Source organism: Bufo bufo, chromosome 6 (assembly GCF_905171765.1).
Source record: "Bufo bufo chromosome 6, aBufBuf1.1, whole genome shotgun sequence".
Lineage (NCBI taxonomy): Eukaryota > Metazoa > Chordata > Amphibia > Anura > Bufonidae > Bufo > Bufo bufo.
This window is the reverse complement of record NC_053394.1, coordinates 392,865,038-392,891,199: the sequence shown is the minus strand read 5'-3', so window position 1 is coordinate 392,891,199 and position 26,162 is coordinate 392,865,038. Positions and strand designations below refer to the sequence as shown.

The 26,162-nt window shown below is 45.1% G+C and overlaps 2 protein-coding genes and 1 long non-coding RNA gene across 3 annotated transcripts in view; 2 read left to right on the top strand and 1 right to left on the bottom strand.

The window, feature by feature from the left end:
* LOC121003516 (zinc finger protein 208-like) overlaps window positions 1–26,162 on the top strand; it is a 2,651,670-nt gene that overhangs the window by 920,173 nt on the left and 1,705,335 nt on the right. The window lies entirely within an intron of this gene.
* The window catches only part of LOC121003540 (oocyte zinc finger protein XlCOF22-like), a 933,287-nt gene that overhangs the window by 105,637 nt on the left and 801,488 nt on the right, over window positions 1–26,162 (bottom strand). The gene's annotated exons all lie outside the window — the stretch shown is intronic.
* Window positions 9,559–11,991, top strand: LOC121003604. The gene is made up of 3 exons (XR_005779546.1): window positions 9,559–9,597; window positions 11,722–11,871; window positions 11,955–11,991. It is a non-coding gene; the product is annotated as an uncharacterized LOC121003604 (long non-coding RNA).

Here is a 26,162-nt window from a genome sequence, read left to right as displayed (position 1 = left end):
TTGTTATATTAAAGTTTATATATATTATATTTTGTAAAGGGTTATGCTGTAGCTGGACCACAATTGTTTGACCTTTGACCCAATAGATACTTATCTTGAATTGCTGGATGTTGATTTTCTATTATTATTATGGCCAGTTTTCTTTCAGGGACTCTTTTAACCGAGGCTCTAGCTATCGAAGCAAGGGATATATTCTCTGATAAGGATGTACCGGGTCTGGGCCAGCAGGCCACGAGTAAGCAGGTCTTTAATGAATTGTATAATGGTTATAAAGAAAATATCAAAGGCTGGTGGGAGATAAAGTCGCTGGAAAGTTATATTGCTAATAAAATCGTCCCTCGTGGGCTCCGCCTTCGAGTTAAACCAGCAGACAGAATATCTTCACCCTCTCTTTTAGCTAGGTGGGAGGAGTTACTTACACAGAGTTCACTAAATTTAATGCATCTACTTCTCGAAGAAGAAAGGCAAGGCTTTGAGCTATCGTCTAAAAAACTACATGAACAAATTGAGAACGCCCTTAAATTAAAGGAGGACCCTGATTTCTCTAGGCGCTAGGTATCCCTGCAAACTGCCGTTGAACGTTTCCAGGGATTGATCAAAGAACGTAAACATAGGCAATTTGTTAGGGACCTTAGTGAGTTCAAGGAGAATCGTGCCTATACTGTAACACAGGGACCAGTAGGGGTACCAGAACCTTCCTCCTCAGAGTTCGACTCTTCAGATACTGACTCCTATTCCAAACCTTACAGCAGTTCTTCCTACTCAGGTCGTCAAGGAACGAGGCGACGCGGTGGTCGAGGATGGCAAAAAAGGGGGGGTGGCTACAGAGGCAGGGGACGAGGTGCACGAGGATCGGGTTACCCGAATGCCTCCTCCTCGTCGCCTCCCTCTGGTTACTCCAATACCCAAATTCAACAACAACCAGGCTCATCTTTTTTAGAGAAGAATGTAATGCCATATCAGCTACGCGATCGGGGTCGCCCGGACAAAGGTCAATGACAGATCTTCAAATTGTTAATCTGTCTTCACGAGTTCTTACTCCAGTCGAGATGGAGGTCCTTAAGAGGGGTTTATCATTTGTACCTACCTCTAATTTCAGTCTATTTACATGGACCAAGGACCTTCACCTCTTCTGCAGGAGACTCAAGTGGCGTAAATTCTTTAAAGTCTCAAATAGAGACACATGCAGTAGATTGGGCCTTGATGAAGAGGATTTTGATGATTTTCAGACCCTAATCGATCTAAATAGGGACCATACCCGTATCACCGGTTCAGGCCCCTTCACTGCACTAAGACTAAAAAGTAAGAAAATGCCCCCTCCTGCTAACTATGAATATGTAGATATTTTCCTGCAGATGGTGACAAATGACCTTGAAGAACTGGACCGGGCAACCCCTAAATCGTTCAATCTTTCTATCCCTGAGACGCAGGCACTACAATCCCTTGAAAAAGATCGTACCATCATTATAAAACCCTCAGATAAAGGGGGTAATTTGGTGGTACTGGACAACGAGGTCTATATGCGCATGTGCCTTGAATTACTCAGGGACCGGGAGGGTTATAGTATTTTACCATCTAACCCCACTCCAATTTTTCTAGCTGAGCTTAAACACATTCTGCTTTTTGGCCTTGCGAACAAAGTTATTGGGACTTCGGAATTTGAATTCCTCCTACCCACCAAACCCCTGATAGCGACCTTTTACGGGCTCCTGAAGATCCATAAAGGGACTAATCCGCTTAAGGGTCGCCCCATAGTATCAGGTGTCAATTCACTCACTCAGAACTGTGGGGTGTATTTGGATAAAGTGTTGAGGGAGTTCGTTGTGTCCCTCCCAGAATATACGAGGGACACAACGGACTTCCTCAACAAAATAGATGCTTTGACTCTTGATCCTGACTGCATCTTATGCAGTATTGATGTCGAGGCGCTTTATAGCTCCATTCCACATCAGCATGGCCTCAAAGCCATTGAGTATTTTCTTGGTGCTAGGGGCATTCAATATGACCTACACAACAAGTTTATCATCAGGCTCCTTGAGTATACCCTGACTCATAACTTTTTTCTATTCAATTGCAAATTCTACCACCAGCTCAGGGGGACGGCGATGGGGAGCCCCTGTGCCCCCACTTACGCCAACCTCTTCCTGGGCTGGTGGGAGGATACCCTCGTCTTCCCTGACCACGACGTATGGTGGTCCAGAAACATACAGTTCTGGACTCGCTATATAGACGACGTGTTCGTCGTCTGGAAAGGAGGCTCCATTGAGCTTAAAAGATTCATATCTGACCTCAATATGAATGAGATCGGACTCCACTTCACCTTTGAACAACATCCGTCTAGTATTACATTTCTTGACGTTAAGGTTACCATAGTGGGGGATCGGCTCTCCACGAATATCTATAGGAAAGCCACGGCCACGAATTCCCTCCTTCACTGGAGCAGTCACCACCCCATCTCCCTCAAACGCGGTATCCCTAGAGGACAATACCTTCAGGTGCGGAGGAACTGCTCCAGTGACGAGGCCTTCTTTCAAGAAGCAAGGGTCCTCCGCGATAGATTTGTAGCCAGGGGGTATCCCCAACCAATACTCAGGGAAGCCTTTAAGCATGCACAGATTAGAGAACGCAACGATCTTCTTATCCCTAAAACAAGGGGATTAGATAGCACCCAACCCACGAGAATCATCTCTAATTTTGATACAGCTAATCAGAATGTCAAGAAAATCCTAAGCAAATATTGGCCCATTCTGAGAATGGATCCCGACCTCTCCGAGGTCGTGACTGAACGTCCGTCCGTCTCTTACCGACGGGGCAGAAGTCTTAGGGATCGTCTGGTGGCCAGCCATTTTATGCCTCCCGCTAAGACGGGGACTTGGCTTGATCGTAGGCCAGTAGGCCTCTTTAGATGTGGTGATTGCAAGGCTTGTGCATTCTTGAATACAGCGAGAACAATTACAGGATCAGTCTTGGGTCAGACCTTTCAGACACGTGATTTTATTAATTGCAAATCCAGGGGTCTCGTCTATCTGTGTCAATGCACTTGCCCCCTTGACTACGTCGGGAAAACCATTAGGGAATTCAGAAGACGAATCCTGGAACACGTGAATGATGTTAAAAATAAGGAAGTCACCCCCATTGCGACACATGTTAATGAGGTTCACGGGGGTGATCCTAGATGCCTTCGTTTTACTGCACTTGAATTGGTACATCCATCTCCACGTGGGGGTGATTGGGACAGGAGGATCCTACAAAAGGAAAGTGAATGGATCCACAGACTCCGGTCCAAATCCCCCCGCGGGTTAAATGAAAGATTGACTTTTTCATGTTATTTGTGACCTGTTTTGCTCCTCGGCCTTCTGGCCTGCTTCCGATATATCCGTATCGTTCCTCTAGTCCTTCCCCCCCCCCCCCCCCCCTCCCCTTACCTTGTCCCTGCAACTGATGGGCTCGGTCGTTATTCATGTCCCTTCACTGGGCCGGGTGCGTGAAGCACCGAAATTGTAATTATTTCTAACAGTGATGATAAATGGTTTCACTGTCTTCATCATATATTGTTCTATCATTCTTTATCGATTCATGCGACAATCCTCTGTCCTTTTCACATGTCCCCTTGATCACCTACTCTTTATGATTATACCCATTTGGTCCATGTATATATATGGATGCATGGGGCTGGATGATACTGTCGCTTCTAATTGATAACTTTATCATTCACCTTTACCCTCACTATGTGCTGTCTCATTATGAGCCCTCACCTCCCTGTCCATAGAGATGTGTCTGATCCGGCTGTTTGCGCTCCACGTTGGAACGCAGGGGCCCGAGGAGATGACGTCATGTCTGCACGCCTTCCATGCGATTAGTCTGCTGTGGAGGAGCGCTCCAGGCTGGAACGCATGTGCTGATGACGCCACTTCCGGGGGCTCATACCGGAAGCCGCGCGGCGTGCGTTCCACTGTGGAACGCACACTGACTTCAATGGAATTAACATGCTCCCCAACACGTTATACGGATCGGACCAATGAGGGGTAGTGATCTGGGCCTCCGCCCAGACACAGGTATGCACAATCAGTGAACTTTAGGTGTTCACTATAAGAGGGGGCACTTTTGAGAGATTTATAGTTGGACCCTGGGAGGGGATGCACGTCTGTGGCTTCATGACCAACAGTAAGTAAACTGACCATATCACCCCTAGACATGAGCTGTCTTCAGTTGTGTTCTTGTAATACATGCCTTTCTGTTATATAGTGGACCTTTATCTAACAGGCTAACCTTCCCTAAGCGGTTGATGTATACGATCCAGCATATATCTGAAGGTATGCTTACTTCTTTAATTCATCTATATCCTCTTACAAGGGTGGAGTGTAGTATAATTCTCTTTGGCTTGAATATTCCATTATGTTTTTAGCTCACCCTGTGATTGATACATGTGTTACGTCATATGAACATCACTAACACCATTGGCCTCTGCGTACTTCACTATCTACAAAGGAGTTATTTGCATTATCTATGAGTCTGATCGTGACTTTATCAATATATGGAATTTTCTCTGGATACTGTGAGTGATTCCTCTCAATATAACCTATGCCGGTGGTGGTCCCTCACACTTTTAATCTGGTGTTGGGGTGCAGACGTACGCATATTGATATATGGATATCCTCCTTTCTCTTTACAGATATCTACCTCTCTTACGTATGATATACGCGTGTGATACATCAGGACTGTTGGTATATGTCTCTCTATCAGTCCCTCCCAGGACTATTATCTGGTCCAAATAATTTTTATCTTATTACTGAATGTCACAACTGACACTATATACTGAACGGTTATGTTACGGATGCGCCAGCTATATCTGGGTCTCCTTCCGTTTATCTTGTGTTCCGTTCGAATTTATTTGCTTATCTCTACTATTTCTACCCATTACCCCCTGATGATCCCACACCGTGGGGGAAACGCGTTGGGGTTTACCACAGTTTAATTCTGTGGCATCTTTAGTCATCTTATTTTAGTGTTTTTTGCTATTCTGTAGTTTGATGCACCGTGTACCTGATGGTAGTTCTTATCATCAGGGCTGTATATACTGTGCTTTTGTAGCATCTTTTGATCCTCTCTGTCCATGCCCATGCCAGCCCACCATTTCTTGTATAACTACCTATACTCATCCCCCTAGGGCCTAATAGGAGTTGTTAGCCAGGTTCGAGGACAGGGGGGCTCCACCTTCAGGGGCCGCCCCTGGGCTAAGGGCCAAGCTTTAGTATACGTAACTAGGGTCTATTACCCCACTCCCTGGCAGTATCCTTTGGGTGGCCTGGTATGGGCCTGGACACATAAGGATATGTTTGCTGTTTTGTTATATTAAAGTTTATATATATTATATTTTGTAAAGGGTTATGCTGTAGCTGGACCACAATTGTTTGACCTTTGACCCAATAGATACTTATCTTGAATTGCTGGATGTTGATCTACAATAAGTATAGCACTCCAACAAAGCCCTGTAACGCTCTTGGAGAGGAGTGAGAAGATGGGCTGGACTATATTGCTTGGATGGCCTACAGGATGTAGGGCGTACCAACAAAGCCCTATATGTCTCCTGGTTGGGAGTAAGAAGATGGACTGGAACATTTAGTCTGGATGGCATACAGGAGGTATGGCGCACAAGCAAAACCCTATAAATACTTGCTGCCCATCTAGTATTTCCCAGGGAGGCCCTGGAAGGTCAGCAGGGTCTTCGTGCGGGATTTCCTACAGGGACCGTAGGGGGTCTGTAAGGTCTAGGGGATGGATGCCACGGTACAGCTCCATCATGGATGCCAGATTGCGAGGAAATTTGGATGCCTAAAGTTCTTCTGGTGATGTAACAAAGGGCCTCAAGTGGATCTTGGATCAAAGCATCGGTCTGAAGTATTTGACGCTGTTGTAGTTGAAGGACACTGGTGACCGCCATAACGCATGAAAGTTCAGAGCAGTTCCTTATACAGTGCCTAGTGCACCTCTGTAACACTCCAACGGGTGTGGACCCGCTGTGCCACTTACCGGTTTGGCTTTGGGCCAAACTTGGGAGCGGAATCTAAGTGTTCCCCTGGTATTCACCCTTTATCCCGCTCCAGGATGTGGAAGCTGGTCTTAGCTGCAGGGGAGACACCAGGTCACTACCGCAAGAATGGTCCCAGCTAAGTGGCAGCTGGCCGAGCAGGCCAGAATGCCCCAGTGCAAGCACTGGGGATACAGGCAGGTGGAGCGAGCTGTCGCTGGATGGAAGAAGCACAGCAGCAGAGTCAGATGAAGCAGAGCTGAGTTGGTGTTTAAAGGGGTATTCCCATCTTGCTTTTTCAATCTTACCAGCAGTAGATGTCCTGTTAACTTCCTGGTTTGGCTCAGGCAGTTGAGTGAAGGCCGGCCACGCCTCCTCATGACTCACCCTGAGAGTTCAGTCATTGCGTGATCGTTCATGTGGATGAGTCATCCTTCTGGCAGCCTGCAGAGTATGTAAAGCCCATCCCCCTGCTTATGGGGGGGGCATCTGTGAATGGCACTTATGTGGTGGGGGGCATCTGTGGATGGCACTTATGGGGTGGGGGGGCATCTGTGGATTGCCGCCTGGACTCCTTCTGGGCACCAGAGAGCACGGCGTCCTCGGTTGCTATGACGCCGTGCGCTCCCTCCTGCTGCCGGAAAACAGTAATACACTGCTATGATCTAAGAGTGTATCACTGTATTCCGGCTGCAGGAGGGAGCGCACAGCGTCATAGCAACCGAGGACACCGTGTGCTCCGGCGCCCAGAAGGAGTCGGCCCGGGACTAATAGGGGAGCATATCAATCCCTAAACTCTGCCACTGTGGTCTTCCAGGGCCCTCCTTCCTCCTCTAGCATCTGCAGGACAGCAGCGTGGCAGGCAGACCGTTTCTCTCCCCGGCACTATCTCCAGCATGCAGGGTCAGACACGGCTGTTTTACAAGTGATCTCTTTGGGCATGCGTGCGCGTTCTCGAGCGGCCGGCTGGGGAGAAGGTAGGACATTGTGCGCAGGCGCGGCACATACAAGCAAGTATGTGGCCGTAACCAGAGGATACAGGTAAACAACACAGGCGCAGATGAAGGGATTTTTCAGGAGAACGGTGCAAGTTAGGAAATAGAAGTTATTTAGAAGATTATTCAAGGACACTTGGGGAAACTGATTAACAGCAATTAATGAAATGGGAATACCCCTTTAAGCAGAGCTGGAGCTGTTAGAACAGCAAAGCTGAATAGCTCAGGTGCAGCAGGTGTAACAAGCTGAACAGCAGACAGAGGCGTGGCCGACAATCCGAATCATACACTTTAGAGCAGCGAGGTACAGGAGGGTCAGGCAGAGAGGAGGTCAGGATACAGGCTAAGGTCGGAAGCAGGACAACAACACAGGAACAACGAGCTGGAACCTTCGCTGTAAAAAACTACAATATTGCTCAGGCATCACAGGTAGGGGAAAAGCACCCTTATAAAGGTGGTGCCTGGCTGGGATTGGAGAGAAGGCGGAATCGGGGGCGTGCATGAACCCTTAAAGAAACAGGATGCGTGCGGCTCCTACAAGGTGCAATTGAAGCTGTCGCCGCCTGCGACAGTGCAGGAAAGCGGGTCCAGAGCCTGCAGCGGAGAGGAGGAGCCTTGTGTGCAGTTCGACTGAGGTACATAGCAGGATGCGCTGCAAGCTGGCGTCTGCCAGCTGCCATTGTTACAACCTCCATGGTTGTGGAGGGTAGTAATAAATACTAGCTGAAAAAAGATCTTGCACACTGGGTTCTCTCTTTCACCTAAATTGCCGTCCCTGTTGTCAGACAAGATCCGTCCCTAGTAACATAGACTCACAAGATGGCGAACAGGAAACGGGGGGGTGTCAGAGCTAGCTGAGATCCTGATCCTGAGAACCTGCTTCTACACTGCTTCTGAAGATTATAGGAGACCCCTACCTTTCTGTAATTGTGATTTCCTCCTCCTTATCTTTTCTGTGAGCTCCGAAGCTGAAAACAAACATAGTGTGAAGTAAGGAAATAGACATCACAGCAATACAGTGTTGGCAGGTTTTACAGAAGTGATACGCCCCCTGCTTCTGAGTGAATTGCATCTAGGTGTGCAGCTGAAACAGGGAATATGTCTGAAAAAGACATAAGGGAAGCCCCAAAAAGACCTGTTCCTTTACAGTTATGATTGTACAAAGCGATTATACAAACTTTTCTATGATAACTTAGGTACATTTTACAGGTGTTGTCCCATGAAAATATTCTACATTTTTCAATTTTCTACATTTTTCAATTTTTCAAACCAGAACCTGGATCTAAATACTTTCATATTGGCATGTGATGAAAAATGACCTATCCTGAGTACATGCCGGAGAAACTTTTCAAGGACCGCTGTATTTCATCATGCTGCTTCTTAAAAATAAATCTTTTAAACTACAACATCTGTGTGGTCATGAGGAGCTGCCAAAAACCAAATCTGCCAACCCAATGTCTGTCTAGCTAGTAATAATAATCTTTATTTATGTATCGCCAACATACTCCTCAGTGTTTTACAATTACCCGGATAACATAGGACCTGTAGAATCCTCCACTGCTCCAGCACTAAGGCTCCTGTGGTCTCCTTCAGTCTGTTTACATCACTGCAACGACAATATTGGTCGGAGCTCCGATGGCAGTATGTATATCACCTAACCATTAAGGCCTATGATGGTCTATAGTGGTCAAGTGCTGTTCATAATGGCATCACTGATGATGTCTTCTATTGGCTGTAGGGTCATGTGAAGGTGTGACATACCATGAAACTGCCTTGACCTCATACATGTTTAAATCCATATAAAAAGAGAGAACACAACATCTACACTTTATTATCTCCTCCGATGTCTCCTCTTGTTATCTTCATGAATTGTATTTTACATGGGATTTTGTAGGATTTTTCATTGTCTCATCTTCTTTCCATTCAGGTTCCTACAATATAGGATCTGCTCAGTGGAGATCTTCTATATAAGATCCTTCTCCTGATTGACCCATCAAGGATGGACAGGGACAAGATGGCAGAGAGGATAATAAATCTCACCCTAGAGATCCTCTTCCGGCTTACTGGAGAGGTGAGAGATTCTGATGATGTCACATTACATCATCTTATCTATGTTACTAACAGATGGACATGACTGGAGAGGTGAGGGACTCTGGAGATGTATGACGTGATATTTATTACTGTGTCTCTCCATAACCAGGACTACACAGTAGTGAAGAAGACCTCTAGTGAGCACTGTCAGGCCCCTGTGTCTAAAGGATGGGGAAGAACCCTGAGCCCAATCATGGGGCCTCCACCTCACCCCCTGATACATGAGGAATTCAATAGAGAGAAGATCCTAGAACTCACCAACAAATTAATTGAGCTGCTGACTGGAGAGGTGACACTGCTGGGACATTATATAGGAACTCTATGAAGGGATCTCGGTGATGACTGTATTGTGTTTTCAGGTTCCTATAAGGTGTCAGGATGTCACCATCTATTTCTCCATGGAGGAGTGGGAGTATGTAAAAGGACACAAAAATCTGTACAAGGACGTCATAATGGAGGATCTCCGGCCCCTCACATCACCAGGTAATAGACATTACTAAATACACACGTCCTCTCATTATCTGTATGTGAGCAATTAATTTAGTCACTGGATGTGTTTCCTATTGTTGGAAACAAAAATCTTTTGAAGCAACTTCTTCCTCAGAAGATTCTTTCTTTTAAGCCTCATTCACATGTCAGTGATTTCCATTAGTGATTGTGAGCCAAAACCAGGATTTGAGCCTCCACACACATAAGGTATGTAACAGCGGCTGCTAATGTCCCCCTGCTTATCGCTGCAGTTCCGAGCTCCGTGTTCAGCGTTGATCTGCTGCCGATGTCTCCACATTTACTGCTGCAGTCCTAGGCTCTGTCCTTGCAGGCATTGTCTGTCCTGGGAACCGCTCCGCAGTTTCCTTCCAGCCCTGAGCACAGCATGCTTACAGCTTGTTGTCTGTAGCACTTCCTTTAGGACCGGTGCACATCACTTCCTGTGATTTATGGGTTAGCTCATATGACCTTGCTGACCAATGCTAGCCCTCCTGCACATACATAAGTGGCTCAGCCCCCTTCCCAGATGCCTGAGCGTCAAGGTCGTTTTATCCTGCAAAGGTTGCTGATATCTCTGCTCGTCTTCCTGTGTATCTGACACGTGCTTGTGTTTCTGGACTCCGCTACCTGTTTCATCCCTGCCAGCTTGCCTTTATTCTCCTGTTGCCAATCCGGATTGCCTGACATGTGCCGCCTGCCCTGACCTATTGCTTGTTTGACTTCGCCTCTGCCTCATCCTTTGGTCCTGCACTGTTGCTCATATTTACGGCTTGGCCTTCTGACTACGTCTGTACCTCTGGTACCTTGATCAGGTACCTCTTGGTCCATCTGGACCAGCTGCCTCGTGTGCCAATCCTTCTCAAGAGGTCGCGACCTGGTGTTCCTCTTGGGAAAGTCTATCCCCACAATCAGGGGTACTGTGAAGAACGAGGGGCTCACTTAGAGGAGGTAGGACACGTGGCACAGTGGGTTTACACCATCTGGTTCATGACAAGATATAGGGGAAAGATCTGTACCTGTTCTGTGTTTAGAGCCTCACCTGGTTTTGGCTCAAAATCTCTGATGGAAATCACTGACCGAACACTGACGTGTGAATGAGGCCTTATTCAGAGACAAGAGCAGCAAGACAGCATTGAAGTCAATGTAAAATTTAGGCAGATTATGGCATAAGACGTAAATGGAAGTGAATTACAGCTGTGGTAAAAGGCAGCGCTATGTTATAAGTCCTGGACACCGTCCTTTATACCTCAGAGAACAAAGGAATAATTAATATTTTAATTCCAGTTTTCCGCAGTGTGTCGCTGTACGTAGACTTCAATATTTTACACGCATATTCCATCATTCCATCATTATCATACGTAACCATATATCTACACAAGTTACACCGACAACAACTTCTAATTGGATAAAAGTTCCTTATCACAATCTCTTGTTGCATAAATAATTTGTTCCTGGGGCCTTCCATTAATCCTCTCCAATTCAAGTACCAATCTCCATTTTTCTCTCCCAAGAGCCCCATGGTCCATAAAGCCAAGATAGGCTCTTTGATTTATCACCTGTCCAACACCGAGGATCGATCATGATCATAAACATGCAAATGGTTAGTTTTAATAGACAAATGCATTTATCTTGGCCAAGGCTTCCACTTCTAGTGCAAATATTATCTACTTTCTAAAAGTAACCATTCTATCATAACATTTTCGATAACTTAAAGTCCTCTATTTTCTCAGCAAAAGTAGTTAGTACTAAACTAAAAGTACTCAGTATTCACTTCAAAATGGTTATTAACTCTTTAGCTAAACTCCTTTTAGAGGTGTAAACACAAGGGGGGTCCTTTACTATTCTGAAATAAGCCTAAATTAGACGTATTTCAAGGGGCAGATGTCGGTGCAACGGTTAGTAGCGCCGCTATCTGCGACTTCGCCCTGCTCACGCCAGGTCTACAATTGTGGGTGTGACGTGAACGGCGAAGGGGACGGGCCTGCACCTATTCATAACTTTGGCGGAACCACCGCCAGCTTAGGGCTTTAAGACCTGCGTTTAAAACATTGATCTTAATAAATGTGCCCCAAGATGTATACCTAAGCCAATCTAATCCTGATTCTGGAACACCTACAGTTAAGGAAGAGAGAACAACACCCGAGAGATGTCCCAGTCGTCTTCTTCCACAGGATAATTCAGAAGAACATCACTATGTCCCACAGGATGATCGGGTAGATGGATATAAGGGCATCTTGATGGAGGATCACCGGCCCCTCATATCATCAGGTAGTAGACATGACTAAACACACATGTCCTCTCATTATCTGTATGTAAGGAATTAATTCAGTCACTGGATGTGTTTCGTACAGTTAAGGAAGAGATAAGAACACCGGAGAGATGTCCCAGTCCTCTTCTTTTACAAGATGGGTCAGAAGAACATCACAATGTCCCACAGGATGATCAGGTAGATGGAGATAAGGTATCATGAAATGTCCCCTATCATCTGTAGAAGACTGTGAAGATCTTGTGTTCAGTCTTGTTTTATCCACCAGTATTATATGTTTTATCCTTGTATAATGAGAAAGACGGAGATGTCAGGATTACAGCTGACCATAGACGTTACATGTTGTCTGGATCTTCTCACTATTTTTTGCCTGTACAGACTTTTAAGGTGGCCTTCTCTGTCAACTGCTGCAGATCTTTTGTGGTTGCACAAGAGTGGCACAGCAGTTTTCTGAGAGGTCCTCGGAACAACAACACAAATGGTCAACCATAGTTGTGCTCAGATTGTCAGCTTAAACATGAACATCAGGAGATAAATGCATCATTATCTTCAAAGGTTTGTAGTCTAGGCTGCAGTCTCCTGGTGTCTCCTTACTGTCAGAATGGCAGTACCAAGATCATACCACGGATTATATTCTAGCACATGTAGATGCAAGTCATCCTTCTTACTTGCGTAGAGTATAATATAATATTCAGGGGCGTAGCTAAAGGCTCATGTGCCCTTCGTGCTGACTGAGGCGAAAATTGAAACTACATCCCCTTCCCCATGCCAAATTCTTGACCTTACCCCTTCCCTCCAGCCAGAGATGTAACTTGACCTGCATGAACTTTGTATAGTACCAGTGTCTTCTTATGTGGCACAAGGGTCTTTGGGCCCACTCAGGCTTTTAGTGACTGCACTCCTTATAGCTACACCCTGATAATATTGGAAGTTGATTATTGGAAAAGCAGTATAGGATTATTTTCATCAGCACAAATTATGTCAACTCACCAGCAATTTTCTAGCTGCTCAGATGCATCCATACATTTTGAACCTTTGATTATGGATAGCTGGTCATGTGACCTCTAGTCTGACCTCCAGTCTGAGGCTTGCTGTCTCTCCTGTGTGGCCGACATCCTGTGAACTACAAGATTACAGCATCATTTATCAGATCCCTCTGGAGAGCTCCCTCCCCACCAGCTACTCCTCCTTGTCTTCTGTATGTCCCTAAACATAGCATGCTGCTGAAGATATCATCTCTACATTATCCATTACACTAGAAGAGCAAAGGTTTAGATGATGAGTCCCTGAAATGATTACCTTCAGAGTAAAAGATGAGCAAATTGATTCTAAACTAAACGGATTCATTGAGAATTTAGCAAAAATTGGTCCGCCAAACAAAAACAAAGCTTATGCAATTCGTTTCAGATGAATCACATGAAAGCAGTGCCCAGTGCGTTTTACTGTAAGTATTGGCAGGAAAAACAACGAAGAAGGAAGAAGACAGAGTATAACATGACATTGGGAGGAACTTGGGTGGGGGCAAAGTCTGACAAAGAGCGATTATACAGTAGACACAAGTCACTAACGTAGTGGGATGGGAACACAACAGAGAGGGAATTTAAATAGGGAAAGAATTAACCCCTTCACTACTGAGCCACTTTTAACCTTAAATCCCAGGCCGATTTTTGCAAATCTGACCAGTGTCACTTTATGTGGTAATAACTTTAAAACGCTTTTACTTATCCAGGCCATTCTGACATTGTTTTGTCATCACATATTGTACTACATGACAGTGGTAAAATTGAGTGAAAAAAATTAATTTTATGTATAAAAATATACCAATATTACCCAAATTTTTGAAAAATTACCAAATTTCCAAATTTCAATTTCTATTTCTCTACTTTTTATAATGGATAGTAATAACTCCAAAAATAGTTATTACTTTACATTCCCCATATGTCTACTTCATGTTTGGATCATTTTGAAAATGACATTTAATTTTTTCGGGACGTTAGAAGGCTTAGAAGTTTAGAAACAAATCTTAAAATTAAGAACATTTCCAAACCCCAATTTTTTCAGGACAGTTCAATTATGAAGTCACTTTCTAGGGCTTACATATTAGAAACCACCCATATATCACCCCATTTTAGACACTACACCCCTCAAGCTATTCAAAACTGATTTTACAAACTTTGTTAACCCTTTAGGTGCCACACGAGAATTCAATGGGAATGAAATTTGAAAATGTAACTTTTTTTAGCAGAGTTAACAGCCCAAAAAAAAAGATATCTATTACCCTAAACCTGGAGTTTACAGAAACACCTCATGTGTTCTCAAAAACTTATGTATGGGTGCACAGCATGCTTCAGCATGGAAGGAGCACCATATGGCTTTTGGAGAGCTGATTTAGCTGGAATGGTAATTGGGAGCTATGTCTCATATGAAGACACCCTGAGGTGGCCCTACAGTGGAAACCCCCAAAAAGTGACCCCATTCCGGAAACTACACCCCTCAAGGAATATTTCAAGGTGTGTAGTGAGCATTTTGACCCATCAGGCGTTTCTCAGAATTGGGAAACGCTTGGCTGTGAAAATTTTATACATTTTTCCAGAAAAAGTTGCTTTACACCCACATTTTTCACTTTCACAAGGAGTAACAGGACAAAATGCACCCCACATTTTTGTCGCCATTTCCCCCCGAATACACTAACACCCTATATGTGCTCAGAAAATGATGTATGGGCGCACAGCAGGGCTCTAGAATCAAACAGCTAAATATGGATTTTGGTGACCTGAATTCGCACACCCCCGTACGAACATTTTAAGTGGTGGAAAGGGTACTTTTCAGCAAACAGGTGACTCACAGAAGGCAGAAATACTGGAAAAAGCATTTCAAAGCACACATTTGTAAAAATGAAAAATTACTAGCAGACACCGATTTTTCATTTTCACAAGGGGTCAAAGGAGAAAATGCACCCCAGTATATATTCCCCATTTTCTCCCCTTTTTGAAAACACACCATATGTGCTTGTAGCCTGCTGTATGGGCGCACAGCAGACAAAATATGAATTTTACTGACAGGCCTGAATTGGCAGAAATGTATTTTAGGTGCCATGTCGCATGTTAAAAAATTCCTGAGGTCCCCAGAAATTTAAAATCCCAAGAAGTGACCCCATTTTGGAAAGAACACCCCTGTATGACAATTTTAAGTGGTGGAAAGGATTTCAAAGCACATATTTGTGAAAAAGTAAAAATTACTACCAGACCCTAAATTTTCACTTTCACAATGGGTTAAAGGAGAAAATGCACCCCAGTATGTGTTCCCCATTTTCTCCCCATTCAGGAAACACCCCATATGTGCTTGTAACCTGCTGTATGGGCGCACAGCAGGGCTCTAGAGGCAAACTGCATGTCACATGTTAAAAAATTCCTGAGGTCCCCTGAAATTAAAAAAGCCAAGAAGTGACCCCATTTTGGAAAGGGCACCCCCGTACGAACATTTTAAGGGGTTGAAAGGGCACATTTGACCAAAGTGGATATGTAAGCTCTGTGTAAGCTCTGTGGACAAAATCAGTTATAAGGTGGTAAAATTACAGGGGTACATGAAGGATGAAATTATTCCATGGATGAGTGATAGATTCTGAAACAATCCTTGATGCACAGGCCAGGTTTTTCAGGGTAGGTTTCGCAATGGTGAATGGGGTCTTTCCTTATCCCCCTTTTGGAACACACCCTGCATCTTTTTTTGGGTCATTCCCTTTCTCGCTGTTTGGGGAACTTCACCAGGAAAATGTTGCCCTGGTACAACTCAGGTACCGTAACTTGCAGAAGTACTGGGACCCTCGATTGTTTGGTTAGAAAAAAATAGGGCCTTTATCACCACTTCTTGAAACTGTAGGAATGTTCTTGGATGGCCTCTAGATTTAAAAAGCGCAAACGCATTGTACAGCGCCATCTGTACGAGGTGCACCGCCAGCTTTTTGTACCACACTTTTGTTTTTCGTGTGGTACTGTAGGGCTTCAGAACTTGATCTAAAAGATCAACCCCCCCACCCCTAAGGTGTTTATTGTAGTCCAGGATGCAGTCTGACTTGGGGACAGTGGTTGTAGTACCTCGTACAGCAGCAGGGGAGCTGGTGTTAGTGTGAATGGTGGTCAGTAAAAGGACATCCCTCTTGTCCTTGTACTTAACCACCAACATGTTCTCATTGAGGAGAGCACAGCTTTCTCCTTTTTCTAAGCGGTTGGCCTACTAGGGATCTAGGGAGGCCTCTCTGATTTTTGCATACTGTGCCGCACGCCACAGTACCTCTGGAAGCTAGAGACTGGAATAGTGGTAGACTGGTGTAGTAATTATCCACGTAGAGATGGTAACTTATCCAGCTGTGGGTGCCATAAGTCCCACACTATCTTCCCACTAACTCCTAGGACGGGGGGGCATTCTGAGAATTCAATCCGGGTGCCCCTCCCTTCGTAAACCCTGAACTTGTGAGTGTACCCAGAGCTACTCTCACAGATTTTATACGTTTTTATGCCATACCTTGCCCGCTTGCTGGGCAGGTACTGGTGGAATCTTATCCTCCCTTTGAAAAGTAATAGGGATTCGTCTACGCAGACATTATTTTTTTTTGTTTGGGGGTGTACACTTCTGAAAACTTTGCGTTGAAGTGGTGAAGGATGGGCTTAAGTTTGTACAGACGGTCAAATGCGGGGTCATTTTGTGGTGGGCACTGTGCATTATCGTTGTAATGCAAAAATTTCAGGATTGCCTGGAATCTATTACGGGCCATGGTATTACTGTAAATTGGAGTGTGGTACAAGACATCCACACTCCAATACTGAGTAATCTTTGGTTTTTAACAATGCCCATATGCAGCAATCGCCCCCAAAAGGTCATCATCTCTACTTCATTTACTGGGATCCAACCTAGGGGTCTAGCATAGGGCAATGTGGGGTTCTAGGAAATAAATTGATGGGCGTATAAATTTTGTTTGGGTTACCATGAAATTTATTAAATCTTCAGAGAAAAAGATTTTAAAAAATTCAATTTCAGTAAAGCCCGCCAATCTATCTGAATTCCTGAACTGCCCACAAACACAGGAATTTGGGGCTGATAATCGTCATGGAGTGGGGTCTATATGGGGTCACTCTGGGGGCTGTCTCCGCTGCTAACCTGGTGCGCCTTCTAGAAGGTCCCTCATCCACGGTTGATGATTATGATGATGAGGGGGTAGAGGAGTAGAGGAAAGTAGCATCCTCTTCTCACTCACTGGCCGACTCCGTATCAGAGGCAAGCATTGCATATGTCTCTTCAGCTGAGTAAAGTCGTTTGGACGGACGGGACATTTTTATTTTATTGGGGTAAAATGTGTAAACCTTTATTTAGTGTGGGGTGTGTATGAGGTGCTTTCACATGTGAAGGGGCTTGTAATAAATTGGAAAATAGATTTAGGAGAAAAAAAGGAGAACAAAAATTAGCAAAAAAATTAAAATTATTTTCTGCACAAAAAAAAAAGAGCGGTGAAAACTGAGCAGACGCCATCAGTAATGGACACTACTAATCGGTGCTCAGTGGTTGCAAAATGCACGTACGCAGATGGTGCATTCGAGCTAAATCCTAAACTAACACTAACTGAAATTGATTTCTATATACACTGCTCAAAAAAATAAAGAGAACACAAAAATAACACATCCTAGATCTGAATTAATTAAATATTCTTCTGAAATACTTTGTTCTTTACATAGTTGAATGTGCTGACAACAAAATCACACAAAAATTAAAAAATGGAAATCAAATTTTTTAACCCATGGAGGTCTGGATTTGGAGTCACACTCAAAATTAAAGTGGGAAAACACACTACAGGCTGATCCAACTTTGATGTAATGTCCTTAAAACAAGTCAAAATGAGGCTCAGTAGTGTGTGTGGCCTCCACGTGCTTGTATGACCTCCCTACAATGCCTGTGCATGCTCCTGATGAGGTGGCGGACGGTCTCCTGAGGGATCTCCTCCCAGACCTGGACTAAAGCATCTGCCAACTCCTGGACAGTCTGTGGTGCAACGTGACGTTGGTGGATAGAGCGAGACATGATGTCCCAGATGTGCTCAATTGGATTCAGGTCTGGGGAACGGGCGGGCCAGTCAATAGCATCAGGAACTGTTGATACACTCCGGCCACATGAGGTCTAGCATTGTCTTGCATTAGGAGGAACCCAGGGCCAACCGCACCAGCATATGGTCTCACAAGGGGTCTGAGGATCTCATCTCGGTACCTAATGGCAGTCAGGCTACCTCTGGCGAGCACATGGAGGGCTGTGCGACCCTCCAAAGAAATGCTACCCCACACCATTACTGACCCAATGCCAAACCGGTCATGCTGGAGGATGTTGCAGGCAGCAGAACATTCTCCACGGCGTCTCCAGACTCTGTCACGTCTGTCACATGTGCTCAGTGTGAACCTGCTTTCATCTGTGTAGAGCACAGGGCGCCAGTGGCGAATTTGCCAATCTTAGTGTTCTCTGGCAAATGCCAAACGTCCTGCACGGTGTTGGGCTGTAAGCACAACCCCCACCTGTGGACGTCGGGCCCTCATATCACCCTCATGGAGTCTGTTTCTGACCGTTTGAGCAGACACATGCATATTTGTGGCCTGCTGGAGGTCATTTTGCAGGGCTTTTGCAGTGCTCCTCCTGTTCCTCCTTGCACAAAGGCAGAGGTAGCGGTCCTGCTGCCGGGTTGTTGCCCTCCTACGGCCTCCTCCACGTTTCCTGATGTACTGGCCTGTCTCCTGGTAGTGCCTCCATGCTCTGGACACTACGCTGACAGACACAGCAAACCTTCCTGCCACAGCTCGCATTGATGTGCCATCCTGGATAAGCTGCACTACCTGAGCCACTTGTGTGGGTTGTAGACTCCGTCTCATGCTACCACTAGAGTGAAAGCACTGCCAGCATTCAAAAGGGACCAAAACATCAGCCAGGAAGCATAGGAACTGAGTAATGGTCTGTGGTCACCACCTGCAGAACCACTCCTTTATTGGGGGGGTCTTGCTAGTTGCCTATAATTTCCACCTGTTGTCTATCCCATTTGTACAACAGCATGTGAAATTGATTGTCACTCAGTGTTGCTTCCTAAGTGGACAATTTGATTTCACAGAAGTGTGATTGACTTGGAGTTACATTGTGTTGTTTAAGTGTTCCCTTTATTTTTTTGAGCAGTGTATATCACCACAAACCTGCCGATAAGATGACTAAAAATGTAATTAACGAAATGTTGGAAGACAGCAGGAGCATTAGTCAGACCGAAAGGCATGACTAGATTTTCATAATGCCCCTCAGGGGTGTTAAAAGCTGTCTTCCACTCATCCCCTTCCTTGATACGAATCAGATTGTAGGCCCCCCTAAGATCAAGTTTGGAGAACCACCTAGCACCCGCAATCTGATTAAACAGGTCAGGAATGAGAGGAAGAGGGTATGGGTCTCGAATGGTTATCCTGTTTAATTCGCGAAAATCTAGGCAAGGACGCAGGCCCCCATCTTTCTTTTTAACGAAGAAAAACCCTGCAGCCCCGGGTGAAGAAGAGGGTCTGATGTGTCCCTTAGCCAAGCTCTCGGAGATATAATCTTTCATGGCTTGTCTCTCGGGACCCGAAAGATTATATAACCTGGTCTTGGGTAATTTTGCACTGGGAATCAGGTTAACCGGGCAATCATAAGGACGGTGAGGTGGTAACTTCTGACAACCCTTTTCAGAAAAAACGTCCTCAAAGTCTGAAACAAATGTAGGTAGGGTAGCTATGGAGGCGACTAAGCAATTGCTATTTAAGCAATTTTCTCTGCAATGCTCACTCCACTCCAATATCTCCCTGGCCTGCCAATCCACCACTGGATTGTGCGCTACCAACCAGGGAAGACCCAACACCACCGGAGTGGGAAGCCCCTCCAGAACATAACATGAAAGCAACTCGTTATGGTGGTCCCCTACCCGAAGGTGTAAGTTATGGACAATGTGAGTGAGGTTTCTCTGAGACAGAGGAGCAGAATCAATAGCGAATATGGGAATAGGTCTCTGTAGCGTACAGAGAGACAAACCCATAGTGTGGGCAAAATGGGCATCTATCAAATTTACTCCTGCTCCACTGTCTAGAAAAAAAGAAATAGTCTCCGCCTTAACGCCAAAAACAACAACCGCTGGCAACACAAATTGCAATGTTCGTATGGAGGAAACATATACCCCCCGGCTGACATCCTCCACACAGCCTGGGGTTAGTAGTTTTCCGACGGTCTTTTGTTTTTGAGGAAGGAAGGACGGACAGACATTAATAAAATGACCCCTCTCCCCACAGAAAAAACAAACCCCACTCCTACGGCGAGCCTCAGGAGGATGGACCTGACGAGTAGTTCCTCCTAGCTGCATAGGCTCGTCTAAGTCCGTACAGACTAACTGCTGCTTGGGAGGGGTTACCAATTGCTCCGGATTTTTCAATCTGTCCCTAAGACGTCTATCTATTCGGATAGAAAGGGACATAACCGCATCAAGGGAAAAGGGAGTCTCATATAGCGCAAGCGCATCCTTAATCCTTTCGGATAACCCAGAGCAGAACTGACTCCTGAGAGCCGGGTCGTTCCACTGGGTATCCGTAGCCCACCTACGGAACTCTGAGCAATACTCCTCTACTGGCCGCTCTCCCTGTAGGAGTCTCCGTAATTTTGATTCAGCCAGTGCGACTCGGTCAGGGTCGTCATATATGAGACCCAAGGCCCCAAAAAATTCATCCACTGACCGGAGAGCCTGGGAATCAGTGGGTAAAGAGAACGCCCAGGATTGTGAGTCCCCCTGCAGCAGGGAAATAACAACCCCCACCCGCTGTTCTTCATTACCAGAGGAGTAAGGGCGCAGCTTAAAATATAATTTACAGGCCTCACGGAATGTCACAAATTTGTCCCTTCCCCCAGAAAATCTGTCAGGAAGAGCAACCTTGGGTTCCGCAACAACCTGGTTACCAGTAGCAACCGCTGGGCTTGCGGTCTGTTGCAACTGCTGCTGTTGCTGGAGGACCGACGCCTTCAATCCTGCCACCTCCAAAGACAGGCCTTGAAGCCTTTGAAAAAGCAGCAATTGGATCCATACTGGATTCTAAGTAGGTAGAAAGAATTTTTTTTTAATTTTTTTACCTACACAAAATAAGGGCCAGATATAATGTAATGACCGGCGTCACGCAAAGGGAGGGAAATGGGAAGGCCCTGTCCAAGGGAGAGGGAAAGGTGGTGACCCCTGACTCACCTTGCGGCTGGCACCTGACTGCCCTGACGTCCCTAGACGGGTTCCTCACCCGTACGCTGATCACGTGCCTAAACCCTGGCTTTCCCTAAGATGAGCCCTATGTAGTGAACTAGTCCGCACTAGTCCGCACCACTAGGGATCACTAGTCCGCACCACTGACACTAAGAGGAAAACACCAAGGAGAGGACAGACAATACAGACAAACATATAATCCCAGGTGGGCGACAACAGCAGACCACAAAGGCCCAACAGGGATCCGGAGGGTAACGTTTTGGAACAACAACCAGGGAACACAGCTACTCAGCTCCAGTGGGTCAGTATAGAAGTCCAGGCAGGAAGCTCTATATCTGGCAACCAGAGAAGTGGGAGAGGGGAATATAACGAGGTTGGGAGTGCTGGACAAGAAACAGCTGAGGAGAAGGAGCTACGGATCCCTGAGTGAGCCAAAAAGGGTTGCAAGGCAAACCCAGAAAGCTACCATAAAGAAAACAGCACTTTCTTTCTACATAGAGCGCGCAGCCACCCGCTGCGACTTCCTGACCCCAGGTATAACTGAGTCAGGCGTGGCTCTTGACACCCTCGTGACATCATCTTACCATAAGCATTTTTGTTTCAGCCTAACCCTTTTTTTCCCCCATATGAGATCATTTATCAATCCTTCCAATACATTAAAAAAGTGATCCCCTATCCACACGGGGCAGGGGGATATGACATAAAGAATCTGCGGTAATAGGATCATCTTAATAATGGCAATTCTATCTGCCTGACGAATTAATAATTTTTGCCAGGTGCTTATTTTGTTTTAACCCTTTTAAGCAGAGGGGAAATATTAAGTTCTATGTACTCTTGGATCCTCACACTAATTTTTATTCTGAGATATTCAAATGGTTCTGTGGGTTTTAGTATTTTGACATTAATATCCGTTCGCTTAATTTCATAACCAATTGGGAGCAGCACCGATTTCATCCAGTTCACCCTGAAACCGGAGATTTGGCCAAACTGGTTTACTATCCCCATCAGGTATGGCACCGTTGCCGCCCCCCCCTTCCAAAAAGAACAGGATATCATCCGCATATAAACATATTTTATCTGCTGCACCACTTCCCCCAAACCCCCTGATATTATCATCTGCTCGCACCTTACATGCCAACGGTTCAACGAATATAGCAAACAATAATGGGGAAAGTGGGCACCCCTGCCTGGTTCCCCTTTGCAATATTACTGCCTCAAATATCTCCCCATTAATTTTTATTTTCACTTTCGAATGATGGTAAAGTAGTTGTACCCATCTAATAAATTTTTCCCCCAAGTTCAGTTCATGCATTATTTTCTAGAAGTATGCCCACTCCACCCTGTCAAACGCTTTTTCCACGTCCAATGACAGGATGGAGTGAGCACCCTCCCTGCTCATCTGGATGTTCAGCAGGGCCCGTCGAATATTCGTTTGAAACTGACTTTTTGGTACAAACCCTGATTGGTCTGGGTGTATTATTTTTCCTATAACTCTTTTTAGACGGTTTGCTAATAGTTTAGCGCATATTTTAAAATCGGTGTTGAGAAGAGAGATGGGGCGATACGAGTCAACTTTACTCTCATCTTTCCTCTTTTTCCCTATCAAAGTTATAACGGCCTCCAAAAGGGAAACAGGGGGTTCACCCTTATCCATAGATTCATAGATAGATATATCTCAAAGGGAAGACCATCCAACCCAGGACTAGAATTGCCCTTTATAGATTTCAGAGTATCCCGTAGTTCCTCCAGTTTTATAGGTCCATTCAGCAATTCCCTGTCCTCCTCGGAGAGACTAGGGAGCGATACACCCTCCAGAAAGAGTCTTATGTCCCCACACCCCCCCACTCCCTCCGAGGAGTAGAGGTCCTTATAGTATTTGACAAATTCCTGCTCAATTTCTCCCTGGTTGGATCTCTCCTCTCAACACACTTAATTCTGCCGTCCCCCCTTTGGTTCTGTATAAGAGTGGACAGTAGTCTCCCTGGCTTCCCAGATTCCCTGAAATATCGGGCCCCCTCAAAAAAACACTTTTTGTTGTGCATTATTCTCCAGATAATTATTTAATAGGGTTTTGGCCTCTTCTAACTGACCCACCGTTTCAGGGGAGTTATTTACCAGGAGGTCCTCCTCTATTTTCTTTATTTTATCCCCCAGCTCTCTCTCCTTTTTGGCAAATTCGTTTTTTAGGCCCTTAATTCTGCCAACGAGAATACCCCGTAGGTATGCTTTAAATGCATCCCATACGTACCCTATTTGTGTTGATCCTAAATTAATTTGCCAGTACTCCTCTATATCTGCGCTAATACGTTCGTCTTTATTTATCAGGTTTAACCAGTGCGGATTCAGCCGAAACTCTCTACTCTTCAATCTAACCGTTGTTTTAAATGTCAAGCTAATCGGGGAGTGGTCAGAAATGCTATTAACCTCGTACCTCATTTTTAATATCTGGTCTACCAGTTTTGGGCTGGCTAGTGCCATATCTATTCTTGACATTATTTTACTTCCACGGCTAAAGCATGAGTATACTCGCTTATCATCATAAAGATACCTCCACACACATATATTAGTAGCAGTTCCTGAGATGTTCTTTTCAGAAGTGTTGGTTGACTTGTGTCATATTTATCATTTGATATTGCTGAATATCTATCTAGCTTACTGTTCATGACGCTGTTAAAGTCTCCCATTACCAATATGGGACATTTACCTCGGGAGTCTACAAACTCCACTAAACGGTGAAAAACATATAGAGAGAATGGTGGGGGTATATACACAAAAGCTAAAACACACACACCATACCGTTCCACTGGCAGTGGAGGAATACATATCTACCCCTGTCATCAATCTTCTGATCTAGTGGGTGGTAATCTACTTTATGATGGATATATACGCTAACTCCACATGAGTAGGTAGAAAAACATGAATGATACTGGTACTTAGCCCATTTCCGCATAAGTAAGTTTGTCTTATCCTTTGTGTTATGTGTCTCCGTTAATCCCACAATGGCCGGGAGATGTCTAGTGATAGTGTCAAAAACCATAACCCTCTTGACCTTATCTCCCAGTCCACGTACATTCCATGTAATAATCCTACTCATGTGTGCCTCCCACCTGCAATTTCATGCTTTTCATCACTACTAAACCCACCAAGACAACCATCCCAACCATTACCCCTCCTCCATCCCTCCCTTTTCCCTCCCCCTTATCCCCCTGCTGGTTGGCGAAATGGAACATCTCCCCCACCTCCCCCCCTCGTGCCCCACGGCGTACATCATGATCCTATTCCCTTGGCATCCATCCACTCAGCTGCATCCTCTGGGGAGCCAAAGAAACTGACTTGATCGTGATATATTACCCGTAGCTTACCCGTATCTGGGAAGCAGCCAACCTCCTCTTTACCTCTCTAAACTCACGTATTTTTGCCTGCGTCGCTCTGGAATAATCTGGGTATATTTCTATACTGCTTCCGTTATACTCTATTGTCTGCATTTTCCTTTTTGCCCTCATTATTACATCTCTATCTCTGGAACTTAAGATTTTGGCTAATATTGCCCTGGGCGTACTCCCTTTTGGAGGAGGTCTACCCGGAATCCTGTGTGCTCTGTCGACTAAGAACCATTTATACAAAGCCTTTTTGTCAAAACTGTCCTCCAGCCACTGCTGGATGAACCCCGTTGTGTCCTCTCCTTCCACTCCCTCTGGGAATCCCACTAATCTAATATTGGATCTCTGGGACCTATCCTCCATTGTAATGATTCTCTCTAGCAGGATTTTCTTTTCCCCATCTATCACTTCTATTTTTTTCTTTATTCCCTCAATGTCTCTCTTCATTCCTCCCGAGGATATCTGCAGCTCTTTAACCTTTTCCCTCACTTTATTCATCTCCTCCTTGATCAGGGAGAGATCCGCCTAAGCAGATACGATTTTCATAGTCAAATCCTCTAGGCTATGATTAGACTGTTGTACTGCCCCTAAAATTTCGACCAGTTTCTTATCCACTGAGTTTATTCTTTCCTCCATCCCTTCTCCACTACCTATCCTTCTATCCACCCCAGCGCATTAATCTGAACCAAGTAAATCACCTCCTTCTTTCTGACTCTCCTTATTCCCCCTTAATGCACTCCTGCTTTTTGGATTTGGAGGGGATTTAAGGTATTTTTCTAAACCAGTTACTGTACTATTTCCCTTTCCTCAACCCGGCGAGGAAGTTCCCACAGATTTTCTGTTATATGTTTTAGGTGGCATCTTTACAGTACTAATAATAAAAGAGTGCACAAGTGGAAACTACACCTCAACAACAAAACGGCATAGGCAGAGAGATAAGTACAGAGAATATTAAATCAGCGGAACTTAATGTCAGTCCAGATCAGTCCTCTCCGTTTACCAGTCCAGCAAGAAGAAAAGAAAAAAAAGAAAAAAAAAACAAAGCGGAGAGAAAAAAAAAAATCAGTTCCGTTCTTTTGTACATAGGGCAGATGAAACTGGGTAAGTCTGTACTCCAAGGGTAATAAGCAACTCAGGGGGCATTGACCGGAGGCATTTATATTATAATATCGTAAAGTCCAGAGCTCCAAAGTCCAGAGCTCCAAAGTAATACCTCAGTCTTTTAGCATTTTTATTTATTTTTCCCCAGCAGGAGAGAGGAAGGAAGTAGCCCCCTGGATAATAAAGACCCTTAACTGAGGACCTCTTCGGTTATTTTGGGTGGGCGCATACCCCTTGGGTCATATTGAGGATCAGGGCTATTTCTGTGATGCAGTTTGTCGCATTAGACCCTTCTCTCCTCCTCATCAAACCCCTAACATCTTTAACGGTCTCCAGGTATGCACCCTCCTGCAGGACCCCCTTTTTCAGCTGTGACCTCCGGACCCGGGACAGATTTTGCGGTGTTCGGCACCTCCAGCTCGACAATACTCAGCAGTACTCAACAGTACTAGTCCAATTTACTTATTCCAGATCATTCCAGCAGAAAAACAGTAAGTCACAATCATCATCATACCGTATCCTTTTTCCATCAAGTAAG